The sequence below is a fragment of the Cervus elaphus genome, chromosome 28, assembly GCF_910594005.1.
Source record: "Cervus elaphus chromosome 28, mCerEla1.1, whole genome shotgun sequence".
In the NCBI taxonomy this organism is placed as follows: Eukaryota; Metazoa; Chordata; class Mammalia; order Artiodactyla; family Cervidae; genus Cervus; species Cervus elaphus.
In genome coordinates, this window is record NC_057842.1 from 27,651,410 (window position 1) to 27,665,396 (window position 13,987).

Below are 13,987 nucleotides of genomic sequence, written 5' to 3' on the forward strand. Positions count from 1 at the left end.
CCAGTGGTGAGAATGAATCATGTGGGTATACCTGGATGTAATAGTAAATGTGAGTTATAGTCTCTGGCTGGGCAGTGATCTCCCAGACTACCCACCGATGATGGAGCATGAATTTGCATTGATTAGTTAACTTTTGCTTTTGCAAATAATTAATTAATACTACTAACATTATTGTTATAGAATAACTGATCATAATAAAAGAGCAGGAAATAAGATATTAGAGCATAGCACAATGTATTGAGTCTTCTTAATCTGCACCCAAAAGAAGTTTTTAATTTCCCTATGAAAACAATTTCCCTTTTAAAAAGAGGTTAGGCTCTTGAGATTCATCAGGGAAGAAAACAAAGATCCCTGCCCTCGTGAAGCTTATACCCAGCCAGATGTTCAATATTTGACAAATTGCATGATGCCCGTACACATGGTGTTAATCTTCAAGGCAGCATGTCTTTAAGACTGGGGTCAGCCCCAGTCTGCCCATTTTTATCCATCTCTACCCATTAACAGAATGTCAGTCCTGAATGTTCATTGGAGGGACTGATGCTGAAGCTGAAGCTCCAATACTTTGGACACCTGATGCGAAGAACTGACTCATTGGAAAGGACCCTGATGCTGGAAAAGATTGAAGGCAGGAGGAGAAGGGGATGACAGAGGAGATGGTTGGATAGCGTCACCGACTCAATGGACATGAATTTGAGCAAGCTCCAGGCAATGGTTAAGGACAGGGAAGCCTAGCGTGCTGCAGTCCATGGGGTCGCAAAGAGTTGACAAAACTGAGCGACTGGACAACAACAGCCCATTAACAGAGCTGTATCCTTGGACAAGGTATAGAGCCTCCCTAAAACTCATCATCTTTAACTCTAAAACTGAAAATTCTCTCTCCTTACTTCACACACTTGCCCCAAGGGTCAAAAGTGATACTGTTTGTAAAAAATCCGTGAACATTCAAGTGTGTTAAGAACCAATGTCAAATAACCTTGCAGGCCGTCCAGCTATGAGAAATGGAGAGATATCTAAATCAGGATAAGAGATTATAAATGTGCCCAGATTTTAAGATCTCCTTTCTCTAATCAAAGTTTTTGGCACTTTTTCTTTATCTCACAGTCTTTCCATTAGAAATCCTGTCAGTGCTCACTTCAAAATATATTATCATCTAGATATGTCTTACCACTTTTATCACAAAAATCCTCATTTAAATACCCATTATTTCTCACAGGCTAATTTCAGTGACATCCTAACTAATCTCCCTGCTTCAGTTCTCCATTATGGTCACTATCCTCAGGGAAGCCATACTGATTTCTTTCATAGTTTCTTAGAGTTCACTGTGAGCATTCCTCAAAAGAGACATGTTTTCCTCAGAAGTGGTGGATAAATAATACATTCTCTTCATCCTTTCATGAAAACTATCCAAATTCCTGACATTTTTGACCATCTTTACTGCAGCCACCCTGGCCCAGAGCCTTCTCATCCCTCCCATGAATTACTACAGCGGCCCCTGTTTGGGTGTCTTGTTTTGTTTTGCTCTATAGTCTGTTTCTCTGCAGAGCAAGGAGTTAGACCATGTCACTCTTCTGCCCAGAACCCTTCAATAATTCCAGATCATGCCAGATAAACTGCAAAGTCCTACCCATGTCCTTCAAGACACCTGTGATCTTCCCCTGGCTCCTTCTCTGGCCTTATCTCCTTCAGTCTTCCTTCTTTGCTCCCTCTACTCCAATTTGGCCTCTGGGCTTTTTTCTAGAATCCTGCCTCAGGTGAGTCCTCACTGTTGCTTCCTTCTGAAATCTTGACTCCCAGATATTCCCAGGGCTTTCTCTCTCACTCTCCTAGAGATAGAGGGAGGCCTTCCCTGCTCAATGCTCTAGGAAAGAATATTTGTTTGGAATTACCATTCACTATCTCCTTATCTTGGTTTCTATTTCGTGTAATATATATAGTATTTATTCCCATTGCACATGTCTTATATTTATTAGTTTATTGTCTATTTCTAACACAAAGAATATAAGCTACAAATAAAGCAGATATTCTGTCAGTTTTGTTCAGTCACTGGAATAGTACCCAAAACATCATATATGTTCTGTAAGCAATTTTTAAATGAATTACTTTTTGAGAATATTAATTCCTATTCACATTATTCTACTTAATAAATTACATATTCTGAATTATAAAAGAATGATCTCTGCTACATGCCGCTTCCACTGCAGGATTCAATAAATATATTTTTATTTTAAATATAATTTTTTTCTATAAATATTTCATTTTTTCTGAATCAACCTTTATATAAAGAAGGTTTCTCATAATCGTGCTGAGTTAATGTATGTTATTATTAGAATAAGACTGTCTTGATGTGTGACCATTACAAAAGTGACTTTTTAGTCACAGCCAAATGCATGAGACACCTTCATTTATATCACTGGTTCCATCATCTGAACTAAAAGATTGTGAACTAACATAGAACTGTATATGTACACAAGTGTTTCTACATCTATAGATGACATTAAGTAGGTAGATAGATTGGTAGATAGATAGATATTTAAACATCTTTCTCTTTCTCTTGGAACTGCTATTTCTGCAGTGGCATGGTAGGGAAGAAGAGAACATGTGCTCCTGTGTTGAATACATATCTCATAAACCTTGAAATTTCAATATAAATTTTATATAACCCAAGAAAGGTAGATTTTTATTAACATGTATTTTTGAAAATAATTTTTCTCAGAATTTGGTACTTAATAATTATTGCTTCCTTGTAAGTGTCATGTAATTACTGGAAACTCCTCACCAGGTTTTACCAAACTTAGCTATTCCTGTAGTTAAACTTTCTGCTGAAATTCTTGGATTTTCACTATCAGTTGCCAAATATAGTGCATTTTGAGAATGTAATATCAGTAGGCAAACAAAATTAGTGGTAAGGCAATCAATGCTCCCCTCCCCAAACAGAAAAATGAAAATACATAGCAGATTAGTTCTCAAAATATACTCTCCATATCAGAAACTGGACTCTGCATGTTAAAACATTGAAAGAGTCCCCAGGAGACAATATTCAAAAGACACTAGACTTCTGGTTCTGGGAGTCACATTGGCTCAAATATTATGAGACCATTAAAATCACTATTTGAGGAATGAAACAACTCATGGGTTCTAGATTATAGATAGCTGTCCTCTGGAATATTATTTTATAGTTTAGAAAAGTTGGGAAATATTTGTATCCCCCAGTAAAAACTAAACAAAACAAAAACCCCATGAGGAAATGGAATGGAAAAAAACCCTTTTTATTTGTCTAAGTAATTTGATTATTTTGGAACTCATGTTAGGAAAAAAAGTAATAAAACAATTAAAGGTACAGCTGTTCTAGCCATACACTTCTTAAATGGGACTCCCACAAGCAGGATGAAAAAAAATAAAAATTCTGTTGACCAGGTCCCTTGCTTCCTTCCAGTCTCTTTGATGTTGTTTACCTGTTGGCTCAGCTCCTCATTTCCCCTCCCATCCCATTCAAAGTTACTCTTACCTGATTTCATAGCATACCAAACTGAAAACGCTTCAGTTTTCTTTTTCCTCATCTCAGCTCTTCCTGATGTAATTTCCTCCCAATCTTTTAAATATATTTAGCTATATAAATATTTTTCCCAGTATGGCTTCTTCAACATTGACTCACTCTATCTCCTTCACTAGGCTGTGTACACTCATATGATTTCAATATCCCCTGTGATTCTCAAAACAGAAGTTACAAGAAAGCCACATCAAAGGAGCTTTGATATAATTGAAAACATTTCCCTTTTAATATATATAATTCATTCATGCATCTAGTTAATAAATGAGCCTTCTATATTTGGCACTGTAAGGCATATAAACTCATGGAAGACTCATGGTCTCTTCATAACAGCATCATTATAATTATGTAGGCAAGAAAAATGCTCAGAATCCATTGAAAAGGTGTTATTTAGGTGCTATAAAGTGGTATGGGCTAGTTATTCTAAAGGCACAGAGGAAAGAGCAATTTCTTCTGCTGGGATGACTATGGGCAATAATGAGCAAGATGCAGATTTTTAGTGCCTTAAAAGAGGACTAGACTTTTAATAGAAGACTTCATTATAGCTGAGAGATAGGTGTGAACCAGAGAAAAGATGTGAGAAATTACCAAGCCCAAAGAAGTGTAGCTAATCTACACTGACTTAGGCTTGCATTTTGATCTACGGTAAGTGAAACAAATGGCAAAACTACAGGCAAATATGTTGGGATTTAGCAGAGGATAGTGGTGTTTAAACTTTTTGTTCACACACTCCAAAAGTTTTGAAAACTAGACACCCCTTATATATTTTTAAGTTAACATCTAAAGCAGTCATTACAAATTGAAATAACTTCAGAAGACAGTTTTCACATAATTATATATATATTAGTTTTAAAAATAATGTTATATCACACTTCTAAATATATCCAATAAAACTTGAATGATAGACATATACAGTTGTCATCCATTTAAATAAATATGGATAATCTCTTCCTTAAATTTTACAATGTTCATACTTTGTCTTAAATTTGGGTCACTTCCTGTTCTACAATATAAGTTTACCTAATATAGCTATATGCTTGAAAGTCTTTTATTGCTATACCCTTGCTCTGACCAAAAAAAGAAGGATATAAATAGAAAGTAATGAAATTTCCTTGTATTTAAAGTCTACAGGGTTAAAATTTAGTCCCTAGGACAGCAAGGAGATCAAAACCAGTCAATCTTAAAGGAGACTTTAAAGTGACTTAAAGTCCACTGGAAGGACTGAAGCTGAAGTGAAGCTCCAGTATTTTGCTTATCTGATGAAAACAGAGGACTCATTGGAAAAGTCTCTGATTCTGGGAAAGGTTAAGGGCAGAAGGAAAAGAGGGCGTCAGAGGATGAGGTGACTGGATGGCATCAGCTATGCAATGAACATGAACTTGGGCAAACTCCGGGAGATGGTGAGGAACAGAGAGGCCTGGCATGCTGCAGTCCATGGGGTTGCAAAGAGTTGGACATGACTGGCTGACTGAACAATAACATTGTTATTAACACTAGTAGTAGTACACAATTTGTCAAAACAACATACCTAGATTACAAATGCTGATAAATAATTATTAAACATAAAAGCAATCTTGGGGGGAAATTACTCCCTCAGTGTGATGAATGAGGCAGATTTTCTTCAATTGGTTTATTATTAAAAAGGAAATATCATTTTTACTAGAGTGAAACCCTGCATGCCATCAATTCTATCCTATTTTTCACCTTTAGAAAGGTAGCATTGAAAAAGTTGTTCATAAAATAAGGAGATGGGGATGGGAAAGTCATTTTCATAAAACTGTCACAAAATGCTTTGAACTCTGTCAGCGCTTCATGCTAAAATTCACATGGTGATCTATCATCAAAAATCATTTTTAATGATCTACCAGCTGACAACAAGATTAGGTTTTTCTTCAGTTTTGTTGAAAAATAGGAAACCACCTGCTTTGAAAAAAGGCTGGGGAAGATCTAATCATGCACAGAAGCCCTGGGACAGACTGCAAAATTAAAGAGCGAGGGCTAAAGGGCACTTTCATTCCTGTGTATCCAAACTAGAAAGAACTTTCTCCTGTCTGTTTCACTCACTTAAATGTAAAAGCATGCCAGCTGCAGCAACAGCAGAAGCAGCTGTGCTGCCATTTGTGAATATAAGTAATAACAGTATGCATCTAAATGCTTCAATTAGTGAATCTGAAATAGAGTTTGAGTCATCTTAGTCATTCTATATAAGAACCACTGTTCTATTGCAAAAAGGAAATAGACCCTACTTTATGAAAGCTTTCACATTAAAGATAAAATGTATTTGTATAACTTTCTTTGAATTTCAGTTATCTTTAATTTAGGCCATTTCTTTCCAGGAAAACATAAATCACACAATTCCTTTTTTTTGGCGGGGGGGCGGGTAGAATAGGTGGTTTATAATGTGCAAACAAGATTCCTCTGTGAACTTTATTCTTGCTTTCAGAACCACCAAGAGAATTGAAACTAAAAGCAAACCAAAGTCCCATAGCTAAGTGGAGCCAAACTAATTCTGAGATGTGCTGCAAAGTTAAAGCAGACAATTTCTGAGGGAACTGTATTTGAAAGTTGGCAAAATAACTTCACTCCTCTTCCAAATAGAGAACAATGAAATTTGACTTGGACCGGTAGTCTCATACACTTTTATTTTTTGACTAATTCAAACTCCTTTCCCACCACCACACTCTAAGAATTATTGATTTTACTAAGGATTAAAATGTAGCATTGTAATTCAAGCACTTTTTGCAATTTTTAAAGAGATAAGACATGAGCTCCCTAGGAAAAATAAAATGAAGCAATATAAGGAAATTTTACTTTGAAGGAGAATAACAAAATATGTGAAAGAGAAATAAAACCATGGTGAGGAAATGTGGCAGCATGCGCACTGATTCACATTTCCTTCTATGCCAATGTGTTAGACTTTCCAAATTAAAGGCCCTCTGGGGTACTTTCCAACTGAGGGCTCCCAGGTCGACCAACATTATCAACTTTATTGAATTTTCTTTGCAGAAAACTGGAAGGATTTCCCCTGTAGACTCATCCAGATCTCTCAGTACATTCCAATATTGAAGATTAAGGAAATAAAGGGTGAAAAAGTAAAAATCTATTGCTAATTAATGCTTATAAAATCTGTATTTTAGGAATTTAAAACTTTTCATCTGAACCAAAAAAGAACACACAACTGACAACTTGGGGCAGTGTGTAGCAAGTTTCTTACATTATTTTTTGCAATTTTATGGAAATTATTTAATTTATCAAAGGTAAAGAAAAAGAAGAGGAATACATTATCCTCCCAATACCTAAATATGTCTAATGCAAAACATATACACACACACTTTTTGGTCATTGCAAATAATTCAAAAAGAAAAAGAACAAATGTCTACACAGAGATTCAGAGATGGTAGATTTGATTTGATCAATTTAAAAATACTTCACCATAAACCATATCAGATCTGCATCTGTTTATGAATTCATTTGATAAGGTTCTAACTGTGGCATTGATTAATGCTATACTACCAGAGAGATTAAAAATTGTTGTTCTGGGTTATCCAGAAGAAAGATGTTAAATAGATCAATATATGGGGTGCTGAGAGAGATATTGGAATAATACACCTCAGGCAGATTCCCCTTTAATTAGTCTCTTCACAGAGGGAATCTTGAAAGAAAACAAAACAATCCATATATCCAGTCATCATTCATTTGATTTGTGTAAAACTAAAAAAAACTGAATTTGCCTAAAATTATTTTTAGATAAAATTCAAGTTGTTGGAGGACATTCAATAGTCTCAAAGTATTCAGAAAAATGTAAAACAAATGAAAGATCTGTTGTAAAATTTTATTGCAAGTAGAAATATGATATAAAAATGTTGAACAAATGTATGAATTAGAATAGAACAGAGCAATACAAATGTAACTAAGTTTTAAATCTGATTCCAGCATAACCTTTGACAGACTACCCAATTATATTATCAAAATTCACCTGTTTAGTTCTCTTTAAAAGTGCACATTTGACAAAAGAAATAATGATAGTTTGTCTTACAAAAAGAGAAAATACATATCTCACACCACAAAAGAGATCACTAAGGCCTTTCGGTGATCACTATATTCCAGAAGCCTTGAAGAAAAATATGGATTTAATTAAGCAAAAACAGTTCTACACATTGACTGGTTCCACCACCCTCTGTTAAGTATCCAGGGTTTTCTTTAATAATGTTCTCAGAAAAAAAAAAATTTCTGTTTCAGGCTTCATGAAAATACATTCAGTCCTGTGTGTGTATCTTGGTTAGTGCTCTCAAAACATTCAGGTTTGGTGCCCTTCCAAATACTTTTTAAAACCCCACTGTTCCATGACACTGATAGATTTAAACATAGGGGCCTTGGGGCAAAAAATAGGAAGGTATACTGATTGAACACTATGCACGATTTTCAAGGTAATCCAAGTAAAAGCCTTAAAGCAGCCAACATGAGATAATTCAGAATCTCATAGTTATTGCCAACAATAAGGCTCAACTTATTTTAATTATATTCGTTTTTGTTATTGTTCAGAGGTTCTCATCAGTCATAAGATTATAGCAGAGAGGGGGAAAAAAAAACCTCTGATCATGTTTTACCGCAGAGCTATAATTCATGTCGTCAATAATCCAAGTCATGTGAATAAAACACATGCACTAATTGAAAAATAGCTAGGACAATATCATTAAATTTTTATATGGAGTAATTTCTAGCTGATAACACACACTTCGTGTATAACTCCAGACTCCCACCAAACCAAAGAGATGTCCCAGCGGGGAATGCTTGCTTATGAAAGAAAAAAATACTTTAATGACAGCACATAAAGCATGCCCCATGCACAACCCACAGAGAAGTCTGATTTCTTTTAACCCCTTTAGATAATATTCACAGTCAATGGATGAGTTGTTCTTGTATGCTTCTGAATTCTGAGAATTATTATCCTTATGTTTCCTTTATGTCTCATTACAATGTTTAAGTTATCTGTATCATAATTCTACAGAAATTCTGTGGATTTAAATAGTGGACACTTTTGACTGTGAGTTTTAACTCATAACTCATATATAAACTTTAAACTCATCATAACTCATAACTCATAACATAATGTTTTCCATTTATAGTACTTCCTCACTATATTTAATTGGCCTTTTGTTTGCTAAAATAAAAATAGAACCGCCAGACTTGTCTATTCTAGTTATCAAAGTGAATTTGGCTTGCATATGGTTCTATTACCTATCCAGATCTAAAACCTTGGATATAGTTGGAGGTGAAAAGGAAAATTATGTTTTTAAACTGAGGAGAGTTCAGTTAAGAACGTATTCCAAATCTAGATTGACAAAGATAGCCATCATGCATAGGCTGATTTAAAACTTCAGGATTATACAATATGTGATCATTTGTACCAGAATAACACCCCTCACCCACCATCAGGCCATGTCAGCTCTAATGCGGGGCCTCCTTTAGAGCAACTTCCTGATTTGTAAGGTAGCTGAGTTGGAGACAAGGATACCCTTTGTTATTACAAAGAAAAACTATTTATCTTCTGTGAAAACTGGCAAGTAGTGGAGCTTTGTGTTTTAGTCCACCTTTGACACTCACACTACACTTTTTATCTCAGTACTTAAGCACTTGTGAAAATACATCATTGCCACACCCCTGGTGTGAAGCAAACAGTAGAGTCATTTGGCAGCCCTGTGAAAATGGGTTATAAGAAAACTGGGAGATGCTTATCCCTCATATTTACTTTTCTTCCAAGGCCTTATAGGTGCTTTCTGTCTTGTTAATTCTCACAGCGTTTACTATAATAGTGAACACACACCGTTTGTTGTGTGTTTTGATGGCTGACCTGTTTAATCACTCTGCTAAACAATACAAATTTTTTAAAAAATCACTCTGCACAAGCCAGAAATAATACATCACATGATTAAGACTCCTCCATGGACTGTTTAGTCCATGGGGTTGCAAAGAGTCAGACGCAACTAAGTGACTTTCACTTTCTTTATTTCCTGCTATTACACTGAGTAAAAAGACATGCGTGCTAGGTTGCTTCAGTCGTATCTGACTCTGCGACCCTAGGGACTGTAGCCCACCAAGCTTCTCTGTCCATAGGATTGTCCAGGCAAGAATATTGGAGTGGGTTGCCGTGCCCTCCTCCAGGGGATTTTCCCAGCCCAGGGATCGAACCTGCATCTCTTACATCTCCTGCATTGGCAGATGGATTCTTCACCACTAGTGTCTTCTAATTTTTTAATTTACATGATCTTAAACAGTGGTATGTTGCTAAGAACTTCGAATTTATCAATGGTGACTATACAGATATCTCTCGGGACTATTTTAAGTGTGATCCTGGTTGACAGCAGGAGATGATCAGGCAAACAAGACTGCTCCTGAGCTGAAATGACACATGTAGGCGACCTCTCGTCATTGTCACTCCTCTGCCAAATGCTATGAACCTCTTCATAAAGTTTGTGTGTTTTGATAATATTCCCTTTCTTCTCTCACACATCATCCTTTAAAGCAAATGAGTTATCCCATGAAGAAAATATATCTAACTACACATTCTACTCTAGGAGAAACTGTGTTAAAGAATTTAATTAGAATGCATCCATTTATCTCTTGATGTAGAGTAAAACGTCGCTCTGGGCAACTCAATACTTTCTGAGTCTCGGTCCTCAACCTGTTCTCAGACCAGCCCTCTTCCTGGGTGGCTATCTCAAAAGATTTCATTCTTATAAAACAGACTTTATTTCTATTCTTTCCTTCAGTTCAACTTATCTCCTTGCCTCTTTCCACTCTTCCCCTTTCCCCACAGCACTTCTGGATTAAGAAAATAATATTTTTCTTCCTTCTCTCTTTTCTTTCTTCCTTCTCTCTTTTCTTTCTTCCTTTCATCCTTCTTCCTTCCACAAGGTGATGGATATAATTCTAGATTCCAGGGATAGAAAGATTAGTAAGACAGGATTTGCCATTTTCTCTTTCTGGCTGGTGTCAAATGACTCCCTGAGATTTCCATGGACTTCCATAGCCATAGACTCAAAGGCTAAGGCAAGTCATTGAACCATAGCTCTATTCAACTCAGCACAGTCTTCATGCCTTTGCTGAGTACTTATTCCATACCTGGCTCTCCAGTGTTTACTAAAAAAACTGAAATTATGACACAGTGGGAGAGGCAGGAGCTTAAAATAAATACAGTACGTATGATAGAAATTTATACGGAAGCCTGTGGGAAATAAATAGGGATCATGCAAGGATTTTTGAAGGAAATGACTATGTGATCTAACTCTTAAGTAGTGACAAATGGTTAACCTGAGAAGGATGCAGTGAGTGAGGGGGAACCTACTGTGTGTAGGCATTGCCCACAAGGGAGCAAATGAATCGTGGTAGGAAAAAAACACCATGGTGGAAGCAACTAATCCCAAACAATTTGGTGTTACTAGCAATCACAAATAGGAAATCCCGAGTCAGCCTTGCCCTAAAAGCATATTACACTAACACAAATACGTTCAAATGCCTCATGGGGGGTCTTGAATACTTCAAATTGCCATGGATCCTAGAAACCCTACTTCTTATACCCAGTCCATTTCACTTATTGAAGTTAACTGTCTAGGCTTTGAAAGAGGGTCTAGAAACATCATAATAGTGGCTAGATTTTATCTTCTAAGCAATGCGGAACCACCTTAGGAGGGAAAGTGATATGAACAGCTGAGACAGAACACTTTGTCAATTGTATAGCAAACTGAAGGTAGGGAGACCAGGCTCAACTTACTTTGCCTACACCGAGGAGGAATAGGTGATTGAGGCCTGAATCAAGGTAACAAAAGAAGAAATGCAGACTGAGTGGAGAGTCAAGGAATGTTGTGAAAGTTAAATTTGGCAGGAAGTGGATGCAGAAGGGTGAGCAAAGGAGACCCAGTGGGAAAAGAGAAGTAGAGTTATCTTGGACAGATTTATTAAGACAAAGAATGTAAAAAATTATACAGCAGCTAAGAGAGCACAGAGCAAAGGGTGAAAGCTTCAATGGTAGGAGAGAGCATGTTCACAGACAGGCGTTCACTTCTCTGTGACTTTGAAAGCTAGCTAACTCCAGTAACTACTTTGTCACTCCATAGATAGTAGCCTGCCAGGCTTCTCTGTCCATGGGACTTTATAGGCAAAAGTACTAGAGTAGGTTGCCATTCCCTTCTCCAGGGGATCTTCCCCAACCAAGGATCAAACTCGTGTCTCTTGCATCTCCTGCTATTGGCAGGAAGATTCTTTACATCTAGCACCACCTGCGATCCCCATACTAATGTCTAACTTCCCTTTTACTCCAGTTGTTACATAAGAACCTTGAGCCTTGAATTTGACTTATTGTCTAATTGCCAGCTTGAATCCTGGCCAAACATATACCCATTTCAAATAAGCATATACAAACACATTCGCTTACAGGGCAGCCTCTTCTTCACAATATAACCAAAGACAGCACCCCCAGAAACTCTCATTGGATAAAGTAAAGCCAGCCTGATACTTGAATAGTTACCATAAAAAGGTTCACTTCCACAACTATCATATAATATGTTAACAGCTGAGGGTATAACATTCTAAGTGACAAAGTTCTCATTTAACTTATGATAATGAATTATCACATTTGACTAATAGTACCATTCTACTGAAGACACTGCGGTGGTGTTAGAATAGAAAGGCAAATTGCTTTTATTTTATATTGAGATCTCAGTCACAGCCAAAGAAAATTGAAAGAGAGGTATTCATGAGTTCATGTTGAATATAGCTCCATTTAACCATTACAAAGTTCATAGAGAGTACAGGAAGTGAGCTACTTATTGCTTACATTGAAAGGAACATTTGATGTACTCAGTCTCCTCCTTAGACATCGATAGATGTCTAAGCTGCAGAGGAAAGGAAATAAAGCAGATATTTCTAATACTAATTAGCTTGTGCTATATAAACACTTTATACTGAGAAAGGGCTTTGTCATTGCAATTTAGGGACATTTCAAATCCATGATTCTTATTAAAGGAGATAACATTTGACAAATACCATTGTTTGATTTGTCCTTTCAATATTTATTCTCCTGTCCTGAGGCTCTTAACTTCTGATTTATGTGCCACTCTCAGTGAACAAGCAGGTTATTTATACTACATATAAAGTTAGATGATACTGTCATTAATATCCAGTTCTTCAAGAGATGGTGATCCCTAGGCATTACCATGAATGACTGAGAAAGTAGAGGTGCCCTCCTCCGTTGATAATCGAGCTTATCTTCAAGTTAAAAGTGGGAAAATATTGATTAATATGCCTTATAAATTTACCACATTTTATAGCACTAAATTATTCAGAAACAGAAAAGAAGATTTTTCCAGGGTAGGAGAAGTAGCCCTTTTCCTTTCACAGAAAATTCTAGCAACATTATGACAAATTCACATTTATTTATAAACTGTTGATACAACTTCATATTTTTCTCAAAGTATCAGACATTTCTTAAGATAGTTATTCAAGCTTATATAACACTAATTTCAACTATTGTTCTTATCTACATTAAGCCAGTGTCTTTACAAATTTGATCCTAAAATCTGTGAACTCTGGGAAGCCCTTGTCCAGTTACATGACTCTCAGTTTCCAGGTCAAGTCAGAAAAACTGACATGAACAAGCCTCTCTGTGTTTCCTTCATTTCTGGCAAGAACTTGGGAGGAAAAAAAAAAAAAGAACAGGGTAAGATTAGAATCCCTTTGAACCCTAGTATGATCTGGGACTCTGGTTTGAGTGAAAGTGGCTTCGGGTGATGATGTCATTTACACATCAATGTCTGTCTCTCCTGTTATCATTGTTCCACAGGGACTGTTTCTGTTAGAACTTCAAAAAGTCCTTTATGACTTACAAGTGCGTGCAAGCTATCAACAGTCAGTTTCCTTATTTGTCCTTTTCTCCCTTGGCTCTTTTTCTTTTCTTGACTATTATATGAACACAGACTTGAGCTTACGGGGTAGTTTTGTTCTAATAATGCTAGCACACTCTGCTGTACGCTGGTAACATCACAACACACTCAGCACTCAGACATTATTCGCAGCTCAGCATAGCTGATATTCATCCATCCTTCAGCTTTGGCAGCATTTCAGTAACCTTTCTTTGTTGTTGTTCTGGCTAAATGATCGTGTTTTATAACATTTTCTGTGATTTTTGGGGGGGTACAATTTTCTTATGCTAGCTTTTGTTAGCATCAGGTATAAAATGAACAAGTCACTTAAGCCTTTTTCATCATCATATTCATCTTAACAAGATGTATCACCAACTGACTTTCACTTTCAAGTCTCCTCTCCTTTCAAGCATTTATTACTTAATCTATTTAAGCATTAACCCATTAAGCATTTATTACTAGAAGAATGTCACAGATGGTTGTTTGGGTGCTTTAAATTAAAATTCTGTCTTAATAATATCAA